The following is a 15,978-nucleotide window of genomic DNA, read 5'->3' on the forward strand; positions in this document are numbered from 1 at the left end:
ACAAAACCACTTAGCATGAAAATTAAGCGAGTTATGACGAAAATAAGTTAAGTAACTCGAATTTGAAAAAAAAAAATGTCGGTAAATTTGACACCATGTGCGACAAAATTAAAATTAATCCTAGCCCATGTAAAATTATCTTTTTTTGAGCTCTAACAACACGTTCCAAAAGTTTGAATGGTTTGGAACACGTATATTTTGAAAAAAGTTGTTTAATGTGAATTTTTTTTCGATTTTTTTAAAAAAACGTTTATGTAGAGGTTTGAGCTCAAATAACGCTAAAACGATCAATTTTTCATAAAAAATTGTGATAAACATTTTAAAAGTACTTTCTTAGACCTTTAAAATGAGCTTTTACAAAACCACTTAGCATGAAAATTAAGCGAGTTATGACGAAAATAAGTTAAGTAACTCGAATTTGAAAAAAAAAAATGTCGGTAAATTTGACACCATGTGCGACAAAATTAAAATTAATCGTAGCCCATGTAAAATTATCTTTATTTAAGCCCTAACAACACGTTCCAAAAGTTTGAATGGTTTGGAACACGTATATTTTGAAAAAAGTTGTTTAATGTGAATTTTTTTTCGATTTTTTTAAAAAAACGTTTATGTAGAGGTTTGAGCTCAAATAACGCTAAAACGATCAATTTTTCATAAAAAATTGTGATAAACATTTTAAAAGTACTTTCTTAGACCTTTAAAATGAGCTTTTACAAAACCACTTAGCATGAAAATTAAGCGAGTTATGACGAAAATAAGTTAAGTAACTCGAATTTGAAAAAAAAAATGTCGGTAAATTTGACACCATGTGCGACAAAATTAAAATTAATCCTAGCCCATGTAAAATTATCTTTTTTTGAGCTCTAACAACACGTTCCAAAAGTTTGAATGGTTTGGAACACGTATATTTTGAAAAAAGTTGTTTAATGTGAATTTTTTTTTTCGATTTTTTTAAAAAAACGTTTATGTAGAAGTTTGAGCTCAAATAACGCATAAACGATCAATTTTTCATAAAAAATTGTAATAAACATTTTTAAAGTACTTTCTTAGACCTTTAAAATGAGCTTTTACAAAACCACTTAGCATGAAAATTAAGCGAGTTATGACGAAAATAAGTTAAGTAACTCGAATTTGAAAAAAAAAAAATGTCGGTAAATTTGACACCATGTGCAGCAAAATAAAAATTAATCGTAGCCCATGTAAAATTATCTTTGTTTGAGCCCTAACAACACGTTCCAAAAGTTTGAATGGTTTGGAACACGTATATTTTGAAAAAAGTTGTTTAATGTGAATTTTTTTTTCGATTTTTTTAAAAAAACGTTTATGTAGAGGTTTGAGCTCAAATAACGCTAAAACGATCAATTTTTCATAAAAAATTGTGATAAACATTTTTAAAGTACTTTCTTAGACCTTTAAAATGAGCTTTTACAAAACCACTTAGCATGAAAATTAAGCGAGTTATGACGAAAATAAGTTAAGTAACTCGAATTTGAAAAAAAAAATGTCGGTAAATTTGACACCATGTGCGACAAAATAAAAATTAATCGTAGCCCATGTAAAATTATCTTTATTTAAGCCCTAACAACACGTTCCAAAAGTTTGAATGGTTTGGAACACGTATATTTTGAAAAAAGTTGTTTAATGTGAATTTTTTTTTCGATTTTTTTAAAAAAACGTTTATGTAGAGGTTTGAGCTCAAATAACGCTAAAACGATCAATTTTTCATAAAAAATTGTAATAAACATTTTTAAAGTACTTTCTTAGACCTTTAAAATGAGCTTTTACAAAACCACTTAGCATGAAAATTAAGCGAGTTATGACGAAAATAAGTTAAGTAACTCGAATTTGAAAAAAAAAATTTCGGTAAATTTGACACCATGTGCGACAAAATTAAAATTAATCCTAGCCCATGTAAAATTATCTTTGTTTGAGCTCTAACAACACGTTTCAAAAGTTTGAATTGTTTGGAACACGTATATTTTGAAAAAAGTTGTTTAATGTGAATTTTTTTTTCGATTTTTTTAAAAAAACGTTTATGTAGAGGTTTGAGCTCAAATAACGCTAAAACGATCAATTTTTCATAAAAAATTGTAATAAACATTTTAAAAGTACTTTCTTAGACCTTTAAAATGAGCTTTTACAAAACCACCTAGCATGAAAATTAAGCGAGTTATGACGAAAATAAGTTAAGTAACTCGAATTTGAAAAAAAAAATGTCGGTAAATTTGACACCATGTGCGACAAAATTAAAATTAATCCTAGCCCATGTAAAATTATCTTTGTTTGAGCTCTAACAACACGTTTCAAAAGTTTGAATGGTTTGGAACACGTATATTTTGAAAAAAGTTGTTTAATGTGAATTTTTTTTTCGATTTTTTTAAAAAAACGTTTATGTAGAGGTTTGAGCTGAAATAACGCTAAAACGATCAATTTTTCATAAAAAATTGTGATAAACATTTTTAAAGTACTTTCTTAGACCTTTAAAATGAGCTTTTACAAAACCACTTAGCATGAAAATTAAGCGAGTTATGACGAAAATAAGTTAAGTAACTCGAATTTGAAAAAAAAAATTTCGGTAAATTTGACACCATGTGCGACAAAATTAAAATTAATCCTAGCCCATGTAAAATTATCTTTTTTTGAGCTCTAACAACACGTTCCAAAAGTTTGAATGGTTTGGAACACGTATATTTTGAAAAAAGTTGTTTAATGTGAATTTTTTTTTTCGATTTTTTTAAAAAAACGTTTATGTAGAAGTTTGAGCTCAAATAACGCATAAACGATCAATTTTTCATAAAAAATTGTAATAAACATTTTTAAAGTACTTTCTTAGACCTTTAAAATGAGCTTTTACAAAACCACTTAGCATGAAAATTAAGCGAGTTATGACGAAAATAAGTTAAGTAACTCGAATTTGAAAAAAAAAAAATGTCGGTAAATTTGACACCATGTGCAGCAAAATAAAAATTAATCGTAGCCCATGTAAAATTATCTTTGTTTGAGCCCTAACAACACGTTCCAAAAGTTTGAATGGTTTGGAACACGTATATTTTGAAAAAAGTTGTTTAATGTGAATTTTTTTTTCGATTTTTTTAAAAAAACGTTTATGTAGAGGTTTGAGCTCAAATAACGCTAAAACGATCAATTTTTCATAAAAAATTGTGATAAACATTTTTAAAGTACTTTCTTAGACCTTTAAAATGAGCTTTTACAAAACCACTTAGCATGAAAATTAAGCGAGTTATGACGAAAATAAGTTAAGTAACTCGAATTTGAAAAAAAAAATGTCGGTAAATTTGACACCATGTGCGACAAAATAAAAATTAATCGTAGCCCATGTAAAATTATCTTTATTTAAGCCCTAACAACACGTTCCAAAAGTTTGAATGGTTTGGAACACGTATATTTTGAAAAAAGTTGTTTAATGTGAATTTTTTTTTCGATTTTTTTAAAAAAACGTTTATGTAGAGGTTTGAGCTCAAATAACGCTAAAACGATCAATTTTTCATAAAAAATTGTAATAAACATTTTTAAAGTACTTTCTTAGACCTTTAAAATGAGCTTTTACAAAACCACTTAGCATGAAAATTAAGCGAGTTATGACGAAAATAAGTTAAGTAACTCGAATTTGAAAAAAAAAATTTCGGTAAATTTGACACCATGTGCGACAAAATTAAAATTAATCCTAGCCCATGTAAAATTATCTTTGTTTGAGCTCTAACAACACGTTTCAAAAGTTTGAATGGTTTGGAACACGTATATTTTGAAAAAAGTTGTTTAATGTGAATTTTTTTTTCGATTTTTTTAAAAAAACGTTTATGTAGAGGTTTGAGCTCAAATAACGCTAAAACGATCAATTTTTCATAAAAAATTGTAATAAACATTTTAAAAGTACTTTCTTAGACCTTTAAAATGAGCTTTTACAAAACCACTTAGCATGAAAATTAAGCGAGTTATGACGAAAATAAGTTAAGTAACTCGAATTTGAAAAAAAAAAATGTCGGTAAATTTGACACCATGTGCGACAAAATAAAAATTAATCGTAGCCCATGTAAAATTATCTTTGTTTAAGCTCTAACAACACGTTCCAAAAGTTTGAATGGTTTGGAACACGTATATTTTGAAAAAAGTTGTTAAATGTGAATTTTTTTTTTCGATTTAAAAAAAAGCTAAAAAAAAGGAAATTGTCTGTTTTGGCCAAATATGGCAACTGCTCATTATGCAAAGTAAGTTGTGGGTGTCTTGCAGAATTTTATATGGCGTTTATTGAAAATTCTCAACTCTTAACTGGAGCCAACTGAACGCTTGAACGTTGAAAAGCAACTACACATGGAGAATGTTAAAAGAAAATTTTGAGCAAACTCCTGTAAACGCCAGATTCAGTATCTCATAATTTAATGCAACATTTGAGAACAAAAATTAGGAAAGCTGATTCAGTTATACAAAATGTTTGTGATTATAGTGTAGTAACCATTGTTTCATAGATTAAAATGCAAATAATTAAATTAAAACAAACAAATTCTCTGTCCCCACACCCTTATAAAGCAAATCAAAGTTGCTGATATAACAAAAACAAAAAAGAAAAAAATATCTTTAAAACTATACTGTAGAAGTGTCTGGCACTAAAATGTGTGTACGAGCTCAAAACCAAACACTCTAAAAGCATGGGTAATATACTAAGGATTTTTAAACAAAAATTTAAGCATTGTAAGGATTATATCAAGAGGATTACCATCCTGTTCAAAGCCTAAGCACTGCTAGAACTTCGAGCTAGTTAAGAAAAAGATCAGTTATTGGAACTGCAGAAACTGATGGAATATATAACCAAACAAATCTATTGAATGTATTAACCTAAATAAGAAGAATCCACAATTATTAATAGGAGTTTTGTCAGGGAAACCATTTGAATGGACACCTGAAGACTCTAGATTTAGGAGAAAATCAACGTGCAGAGTCTCCTACGAAGACGACGAAATTTCTGTTCATATAATCTCGAGCCTTCACTCCACAGTACGAGTACCACAGCAAGAAAAAAAGTTACAATAGATATGTTGAGTCGCAAGTACTTATACATACAGGGATGGTAAAATTTTTGGAATAAAGAAGTCGAGATGGGCTGGACAACTCTCCAGATGGAGTTTTAATTTGATAAGAAATGAGAAGATATACCACTTCGATTCCTCTTATATATCAGTTTCTTATTGGAATATTTTATATAATTGTAATCACTGCTTCAATTTTTAATTTTCTATGGTTTTATTAATTAAATTAAGTCCCTTGTAAAAAGTTCTTGCCGTCGACAATGTCATTCAGTCATCGATTTCGATGATTCATTGACAAATAACAATGCCAAAAATTCCGCCAATTAGATATGTTGGTGGTTTGCGCAATAAATTTTTGGAAAAGAATGTGCTAACATTCGAAAACTGATGTTCGGAACGTATCGTTATAAATATTCATCCCTACGTAATCGATACTCAAACTTCTTGATTTTATTTTCTTTTAGAATGCAATTTCGGTAACATATTTCAGTTAGTAGATCATGCATTGAATAAATGAGATAAAATACTAGAAACAGGCATTGCACACATTAAATTAAATAAGCTTTTAGAGGAATATATAAAAATTATCAATTTTATTAAAAAAAACGATTTAAACTGCAGATTATTCACAATATTTTGTCGGGAGGTTGTCTGATGTAGAATGGGTTACAAAACTAGCATATTTAAGTGATATTTTTTCATATATCAACGATTTAAATTTGAGTTTATAAGGAGGTTTCATAAATGCGTTTCATATATTTGATGGATTTAAGAAAAATTATAATTTTTGAGTGGATAAAGTAATTTGCAACAAGATTTAATAGAATAAATTCAATCATTGGGCGACACTTACAATCTTTAAATATTAGTTTCGAGAAATATTTCCCATCTGAAAAAACCACGTGTGAAAGAAATGTGTGGATAACAAACCCCTTCATAACATATGACAGTATTAAGTTAAATTTAAATGACAGAGATTATGAGATTAGTGCAGATATTATATTAAAAGCAAGTTTTTCAACAATTTCCATAGATAAATATTTATGTGAATCGGGGTTTTCATGTATGAAATCGGCTTTTGGTTATTTCACCGTTCCGACTTCACTTGTATAATTTGGAATCAACAATTGACAAGTTGATTGAAGAAGAAAAGCAAAAATCTTCTCATTAACAATATCGTCGGCACCTTGGTGAATAACGAATGTAAAAAATCGCGTTTTTCAAATTCTATTAGATGGTCGTAAGCCAATGTCATTTTTACGAATTCACAGCTTTGCCCGATTAAATTATTCTATATTTACGAATATGAAATTCTACAGTATACACAGTTGAACAAATAAAATAATTTCCCAAACGTTATAATAAAAAAATATACCAGTACACGTACCCTCTGACTGGGATCAATTGATCAGATTGGCGCGTACAAAACCCAAACCTTACGATGTGACTAAGCTCCAGGAGGATGATGATTTTTCATATTTTAATCCCTATGAAGACAAATTTGACCACTGAGAAAAAACTGTGGTTTCTATATCGGAAATCTGAACTGAATAAAATTTTGGTCAAAAGTATTTTTATGACATTGATTTCGATGTTTTGATCCGAAAACGAGGGAAAAAATTCATTACTCCCAATGATAACTCTCCTGAACCTTTTATACTGAACGATGGTCAGATTTATATATTTGAGGTGAAAAAAAAAAGATTTATTGTAATTATGCAATCAAGGGGTAGTTCCCAGGGCATACGGGTCTTTTTATGAGCAGCTTCCGAGCTCAAAATCTGTCCGAGATTCTTTGGCAAAACCGGATAATACCGAAATTGAACAGTAAATTTATTTTTCATGTATTATGTGTGTTCGATGAATCGTTTGTAAAATGTAACTAAATTACTTAAATCTGATTATTTAGTTTCCATTATTTATATTATGTTTTTAAGGATTTATTACCTTATCTTGTGTTCAATAAAAGTTTTTCTTATTAAAAAACGTTTTTTTTATCTTTTCATCCATTATTATCAATTTTTATAGCAATTTTGTGTCCTAGATAAATGTAAAGTATCGATAATGAATTCTATTAAACTTCATTGAAAATTATCGAATATTATCTAAAATTTCGATATTTTACCTCCAATTCAGTGACTTTTCACGAAAAATGTCCATTTGGGTAAATTAGCAAATATTTTTACACAATTATTATCGATAATTTTACAAATAACTAAAATTAAAATGATACCTTCGAACGATAGTTTTAAAATTAAGGATATCTATAAAAATTTAAAAGTTGAAAATAACCAAACGCGTCAGGTGTATTTATCGATAAGGAAAGTTTCCAATAGGTCCAACAAATCTTCATAAACTTTACTGCAGTAGGTATATATAAAAGTAGACTAAAGCCGATTCATAAACTTGACTTTCCGTTTGCCGTTGCCGTTTGCCGTTGCCGTTTGCAGGTGACGTTTGCAGGTGACGTTTGCAGGTGACGTTTGCCGTTCAACGTCTATTGACACTATTCATAAACTTGACGCTTCTGTCTCTAGCCTAAAAATTTTGTTATTCTTTTTGACGTATTTATCGCTTTTTGTTTTCTCAATATTTTTGTGTTTTTTGCTTGTAATCCGGTATTTATTAACGATATTATAAAAGATATCGAAAATTCTTTTTTATTGGGAGCATTAGGCATAATCACATGACAAAGACAGACGGATGTGATTGGCTTTTTTCTATATAGTTTATGTTGAAAGTCATCACGACAGATGGCGACGTCAAACGGCAACTATGAATAGTCTTATGCATTCTAATGTTTTTATTTTTGTAACAACGTCAACGGCAACGATAAACGAAAAATCAAGTTTATGAATCGGCATTAGCCATTAACAGGAAAGGTGGCGTTTGAGAGATTGACTACTTAGCGCGAAGATTCGTAAATTATTTGTAAACAAACACGCCTACGACCCGATCACGCCATGATCCTTAAGTGATTGAACATCTTCCTTATTCCCTACTTTCTCGAATTTCTAACGGGAATTAGACGGACAATAAAAAATAAGTCAGACTCCACCTTTCTGTTAGTGTTACCGAAAGTTGCGTTTTAAGTGTTCCATGTAGTGAAAGTGACAGTTCCGTACTGCAAAACACTTTCTGGGGGCTCTGAAGAAGACAACTTTATGTGACTCTAGCCACTTCAATGTTGACAGTTGACAGTTTCACTCCGATGATTTTGCATAACCTAAAATTTTTAATTTTCTGAAATTATTTGTTTTATCCGAAGTTTTGTCTAAATTAATGAATAACAATGAATGAGGATGAAAACGAAAACATCAGCGATGAAGAGTTACTCGAATACACGCCACCTGATCCCACCAGAAAAGGTGAAAAACCCAACGGAAATCGTAGTGCTCGCTTATTTTTCAGAAAAATCTAAAATTTGGAAAATTTCTATTTTTAGTCTACATGATTAAAAGTACTCTCGCAATAAAACAAGATGTTTACATCAACAATTATCCAAAACTCATCAATTTCCTGAAGAAACAAAACAAAGGCTACACTGCAAAAAAATCAAAAACTTTAACCAGAGAAAATATAATAGAATTCTTGTTACATTCTTATGCGTCGTCTAAAAAATGTTGTGTACGCCGCGACTGAGATATTACTTTGTAACACTTTCAGTCCTTGGCATACAAATAACTATAAAAAAACGTTAATCGTGTTGCATATACCCGATAGCCGTTCATCGAATGACTAGATATGTTTGTATAAAGTGCAAGCTCCCAATTTGTTCAAAATGCTCAATTAGCAGTTGCTAGGAAGACACTTTTTCTGCTAAATACAAAAAATGTGTTGTTTCAATGTTTTTTATATTGTAACGTAGTGGTCTACAGCTTCTTTGACCTGTGAGCCATTTTTTCATATCTGGAAATAGAATATAATCCGAGGAGGCTAAATCTGACGAATGAGTAAGCAATTCAAACTTTAATTAATTAATTTTGACCATTGCAATAGCGGATGTGTGACCTGGTGCATTGCATTAAAAAAGTTGATGGAAATTATTCCTCAAGCATCCCAAAAACCGACGCCATGTCCTTCCCTGCAGATGGAACCGTCTTTGCTTCCTTTATCAGTCCATTGTTTTGATTGTTCTTTCGTTTAGGGTTCAAAGCGATGGACCCACGTTTTATTTGGATCTAATTTATCGACCTCTATTTCTGTGAAAAATTCACGACGTTGTTTTTGTTCCATCTTGCGCACAGTTCTTCCAAATCCAAATTTTCACTTAATATGGGATGTACCGCATTTTTTGAAATGCCTGCTATGTCTGCTAGCTCGCGGACTTTCAGTCGACGATCATCCAGTACCGCTTTTTGGATTTTCTTCAACATTTCTGGAGTCGTCACCTCATTTGGTCTACCACTGCGATGCTGGTCTTCGCAGGTATTTTACTGAAGACGTTCACTATTGATGGCTGTCAATTAAATACTAAACAACGTGGCGTCTTCAAACTTCAAACATATGCTGTATAGATTATGTACTTTCTAATACACTGGTATTTTCAAAGCAACTGCTGCCATCTCTAGGTCAGACCAGGTGTAATCTAATGAAGAGAGATGATTTACTAGGACCTGAAATGGCTAGTGATTCGTGAAGTACAAGGTTATTTGGTGGCTATATTTGATGATGAGCTTCTACAAGCAAAACCACGTTATTTGAGTTCATGTAGTTTATATTTGAGATTTAGTACAAAATGCAGATAATCTAATAGTAGTAGCTTGTTTTCTAGTAGAGAATTGTCAATCTGGAATACAGCCATGGGGTACATTTTTTTAAATAAAAATAATAATTCATTATTCTAAATATATTAGGTTAGTTATATCAAGAAGATTAGCTCTAAATATTTAATATATTTATAAATTATAAAAGTGAATGACTTGACTTTGATATGTTAAGTTTCTCCTTCTTTTTTTAATATTAATGAGCAGATATAAAACTTGGCGACTGATTTAAATTTTAACGTTATGGATCATAAATCGGCCACAAACTTTTGGGGACCGCACACTAATCTCATTACAAATAACTTTCCGTCATTGATATTCAAATATGTTATTAGTATCGACCCTCGGAAGCTTCTATAACGACGTTATTCTGGGGATGTATGATGTTACAGGAAGGAATATTTTCAAAGATTCGATCCGCAATTAGTTTTATATTCCATCGTCTAATTTTTTTTGTTTCTGATCTAATACAGGGGTGCACAGACTTATCTAGAACAGGGGCCACTTGAGGGATTAAAAATCATCATCATCATCATTCCCAGAATAATTTTTCTTTTCTTTTTGAATTAATAGAAATAATAATGTTACTCTCATGGGGTGTATAGTGAATAAAAACAGCTAGATAATATTTAATTTCAGATAATATAATTCCAAAACTAGCTGAATATAAATTATATTAAAAATGAAATATAACTATATAATATCAAAAACAAACTTAATTAAACTTATAAAACTAAACTTAATCATTATGTAACGAAAAGTACACTTTGATGCATGACACTGCATAGATTTCACGATTATTTTAATATCAGGTTCCAAATTAGATGTCGCCACACGTAAAATTGCTTCCAAACTCTCATTGGTTGGCCGGTTCCTATTTTTCGTTTTGTTGAGATTCATGAGAGAAAACGTTTGTTCACATATATTGTGTTGAACTAAATAGGCCGCTGCATTTTAGTGCTTTTTTCGCAATTCTTTGTAATGGTTTTTATCAAGGCAACCGTAGAAGTTGAGTAAAATTCCTTCATTAAATTTGTTTTTTAAATTCTCATCATTTTGAATGTCTATTAATTCCAGCTACATTAACTCGGGTGCATTCTTTGGGGAAATGTTAAAAGGGTTGCTGAAAATGTCTAACAGTGGTTCAACTTTTTTGAAATCAGTAACACGATCTTCGAAAAATCGCATCAAAATATCTATTTTCTCAACATAAGAGACGTTGATGTCCGTTTTGTGAAATTTCTCTGCAAATTTTTTATAGATTGAATTTATTTGGGTCCTGAAAAGACTCAACTTGCGTTTGACGAAACATGAGCGTACAGTTTAGAAATCAGTTGATCCTTACCCTGGAGACGCGTGTTTAAAACATTCAAATGACTTGTGATTACGAACGTCAGAATTGACGACTTCAGGAACGTTCTTTTTCTTTTTCACCGGAAATATTTTGATTTCTTCTATCAAATTAAGAAACCTCTCCAGTGTCAAACCACGACTTAACCACTTTACTTCAGTATAAAATAACAGATCACCATATTCACCGCCAATGTCTTCGAGAAATTTCTTGAACTGTCGGTGATTAAGACCGCGAGATGTTATAAAATTTATTGTTGTAACCACAACCTTCATCGAGTCTTCAATTCCCAATGTTTTCGCACAGAGGGCCTCTTGATGTATAATGCAATGAAAGTGCATTATTTCTTCCGTGTCTATGTTTAGACTTTTCAAATATTACAAAGTTATTATCGTAGATTTGCTTCCAACCATTGAAGCAGCTCCGTCAGTCGTAAGTTCAGATAATTTTGTTAAATTTAAATTTATTTTAGAGCATTCTTGCAGAAGGGCCGTGAACATGTCACTTCCTTTTGTTTGACTCGTACCAATCAGACTTCAAAATCTTGCGTCACACCTCGTAAGAATATTAAGAGTTGAGCAATGGAACTAATGTCAGTAGTTTCGTCAAGTGCCAATGAAAAAGCTTTTTAATTTTTAGATTTTATACCTAACTGCTGTTCTATATCAGTCGATAAAACCGTGATCCCTCTTTGAACGGTCATTGAATTGAATTTTCTCAAACTTCTTGGCCATTTCCGGATACATTTTATTTGCAGGAATATCTAAACAATCTTTAACAAATTCGCCATCTTTAAAAGGCCGACACCTCGCCGGTTAAGTAAGCAAAAGCAGTATGTTGTGTCTCATAGTGTCGTTTCACGTTATATGGGTGATTCCGTTCTAACTGTGATATTCAATGTCCTGTATTGTTTTTTTGTACTAGTCATTAATTAATAATCAATTAATAAAAATTTTGTGTTAATTGAATAATTCTTAAGATATTTAAACATTATTTTTATACAATATAACTTGCCACTTAAAGAAAACTTATACTACATCACTTGAATGTCAGTACCGTGTCATGTCCATTCCTAGAATTTACCGATAAATTATTAATTTTTTTTGTCGTAACAAATGATTTAAACTAATTACCTTATAAATTCTAATGTTTATGATCAAACTGAGGAAAATTGATGCACTTGTTGTTTAATATCTTAAGTTACCATGTCAGTACCGTGTCATGTCCATTCCTAGAATTTACCGATAAATTATTAATTTTTTTTGTCGTGACAAATGATTTAAACTAATTACCTTATAAATTCTAATGTTTATGATCAAACTGAGGAAAATTGATGCATTTGTTGTTTAATATCTTAAGTTACCATGTCAGTACCGTGGATAAATGAGTCAGTACCGTGGAACTCAAAATCCGACATTTGTGTCTTGCTCGTGATACTTTGAAGTTGTAGTAAATTCCTCTTAGAGTTTTATTTTTACAGTAAAATAGATGAATAATATGCATAAAAAAGTTAGAAAAGTTAAATTTTAAAATCTTGAAATTTTGAATACAAAAATCACAGTTAGAACGGAATCACCCATATACCTTCAAAATAAAAACCGAATTCTTGCATATTAAACAAACGATGCTGTTATGGAACATAAAAAAAAGTATTTCCCCGTCCAAATGTCGTGAAACTGTTGATTTTCATCTTTAACCTACTAGGTCCTGGCTTGTCCATATCGAATTTGATATAATACTCTGGTACGACGGGTGAGTTCTGTTGTATACCTGAACAAAAAAAAAACAGTAGGTACTTAATACGTTATTAATTTCGCCCTAATAATGACAAATGTAAAATAAAAAGTAATACATATCGATATTTACCACTATTTAGATTTCACTCAGGATACTATGAACAGTTTTTAGTAATGTTTATGAAAACTACGTAATAACATTGCACGCACGTTAGCAAATTTAATTATTCAACTACGCACTACCCAAACACCCGCGTCACTCGTTCACGACAGACACAAAACTTACACAAAACTCACTACACTTACACTTACTCACCTCGACCACACCGCTTTCGCCCGAATTCACTCGAGTACTAACCGAACAGTTCCGAGCGCAGGTAGTGCATCTTTGGCAACCTCACACGCAGCGCATAAGGTTGATTCACATTAATTTGTCAACAATTTATGTTTTCGGTAATTGTGTTGCATATTTTTGCCAAAAAACTTCAAAATATTTTTTTTTGTTTCGAAATTATTTAATTCGCTGACGAGCTCCAAGTAAAACACCCGTGAGCCGCATGCCTACAAAAACCGTTAACTTGAGATATATGAATTAACCAACGAAGTCACCTTAATTTAAAGCGTAGAATGGTAAAGATAAAAATGGGGGTTGCCATTTAAAAATTAAATAGCGAAATTCGGCACCATTTTCTGAACACCCTATACAAGTTTTTGTAAAAGTTTCAACAGATTTTGAGAGCTGTAAGTGTTATTTGTCCAAATCTCAAAAATATTAGACGTGACTCACTTAAACTTAGAGATATAATTTTTTTAGTGAAGGGCTGCATATGTCCAAAAATTTCGAAAATGTGAAATTATTAAAAAATGGTGGTCTTTAGGCATACGATGCTTTTATATATTGAAATTTCGCGTAGATTCCAAAAATTTAATAAAAACCATAACATTCCGTTTAAAATAACGAAGTTTGGGTCCACTTCTGGTATAACTGGAAGTTTCAGAAATTATTTTAGCTGAAACGAGCATTTCCGAAAACTCATGCAAGCAAATTTTCAGAACACTAGTCGCAGTACTTTTCCATATACATATCGATTCAGCTCTTCGTGAAGAACCCTATACATACTGCTTAGTGCATAGAGTTAATATTAAATAGAGTGGAATTGTACTATTGGAGAAGAGAGAAAGAGTATCAGTTAACCATTTTATAAGTTGTTGTTTTTTCTATAAACTTGATGTTTGTTGAAACAGATGTTGTGAAGCAATACAAAATCTATAAATTGTAAACCATACAACAACAAAGGGGTTTTCCAATAAGAGATGTTATTTTGATATTCAAAGAAAAATGCCATGTTTTGAGATAAATGATCGGATGTTTATTTCATTGTAAAGAGGAAGGTATGCCGTTAATAATGGAACACAACATCAGCCAAATGGCCGCCACGACTGCGCTTACAGGACCATATCCTTTTCATGAAATTTTCCGTAACCAAATTGCAAAGCGGCTGCCCTATGTCCTCGATAGCCTCACGAATTCCATCTTTGAGGTCTTGAATCGATGCTGGACTGTTAGCGTAGACCTTATCTTTCACGTGGCCCCAAAGGAAAAAATCACAAGATCTCGGTGGCCACTTGTGATCACCTCTTCGAGAGATAACACGGTCCGGAACTTTTGCCCGTAAAAGATCGATGATTTCGTTGCTTGTGTGGCACGTAGCGCCGTCTTGTTGAAAGTAAACGTTGTCCAAATCAATACCATCCAATTCCGGCCATAAAAAATCATTAATCATCTCTCGATAGCGCAATCCATTCACCGTAACTGTTGCTCCAGCCTCATTTTCGAAAAAGTAAGGTCCAATGACACCGCCAGACCATAAACCGCACCAAACAGTCACGCGTTGAGGATGGAGAGGATATTCAACAATAACTATTGGGTTTTCCGAGCCCCAGATTCGACAATTTTGTTTATTGACGTAACCACCAAGGTGGAAAGGGGCCTCATCAGTTAAAATGATTTTCATGCATTTCAAGGACCCAATCAGCAAAGACACGACGTTGTTGATGATCGGCCGGCTTGAGTTCTTGTGTTAACTGAACTTTATAGGCCTTAAGACCCAAGTCTTTATGCAAAATACGGTGTAATGACGTTTGTGGAATGGCTAATTCCAAAGAACGACGAGGAATGGACAAACCTGGGTTTTCTTCAACACTTTGGGCTACAGCAGCAATATTCTCAGTTGTTCTTGAGCGACGTGCACGGGTTTTATTCTTCACATCACTAACTTGTCCCAACAGCTCAAATTTTTCCACCAATTTCTGTATTGCGGTCCGAGAAGGTGCTTAACGTCGACCCAAAAATGTTTTAGTTTTACGAACCGTCTCTGCCAAATTTTCACCATTTTTATAGCGAATTTTATTAATTTCAATGCGTTGTTGAAGCGTGTATCGTTCCATTTTCATTAATGGCGTAGTTTTTACTTGTCAAATGTCAAAAAATGACAGCTTCAAAAGTGACATTTACCGAAATAGCGGGCTGTTCAAAATAACACCTCTTATTGGAAAACCCTTTACAAAGTGTTTCCATGATTATTTTTTTTCAAAATTAGTAAGATCAAGTGAACACAATATCAGTTTCTAATGAAATTGCTATTGGAAAAAACACATACTCGACACCCGATAAAATATATCTACTCACCAAACTTGTAGAACCCTTTTACGTTTGTCAAAGCTAGTCCGCAACTTCAAAGGATGTACATTAAACTTGTGTCTCTTCGCTATTCCAGAGGAATTACTTTTAAATAAATTAAGAAACTTTGAAAGCATCGCTTAAAAGAGATATTCACATCTGAACGTGAGGATTAAGTATTCGAAATGAGCTTACTTCAACGGAGCTGTACGAGAATTTATAACATAAAGGAATTTAAAAAAAGCTTTTTCAACTTTGTGAAGATATTTAGACATAGAAAAAACCCTTGTAATACTTTATATCAACTTCTAAATTGAAATTGTTATTATTTTTGTCTCCACATTTGTTTGTAATTTGAAAAAGTATCAGTGAATCGACTAAATCGTCATTTTCTTTTTGTTTC

At 31.6% G+C, this 15,978-nt stretch overlaps 1 protein-coding gene across 2 annotated transcripts in view; it reads left to right on the top strand.

The window, feature by feature from the left end:
- Positions 1-15,978, top strand: part of LOC130898121 (1-phosphatidylinositol 4,5-bisphosphate phosphodiesterase epsilon-1-like) — a 326,140-nt gene that overhangs the window by 63,888 nt on the left and 246,274 nt on the right. The window lies entirely within an intron of this gene.

The sequence above is a fragment of the Diorhabda carinulata genome, chromosome 9, assembly GCF_026250575.1.
Source record: "Diorhabda carinulata isolate Delta chromosome 9, icDioCari1.1, whole genome shotgun sequence".
Lineage (NCBI taxonomy): Eukaryota > Metazoa > Arthropoda > Insecta > Coleoptera > Chrysomelidae > Diorhabda > Diorhabda carinulata.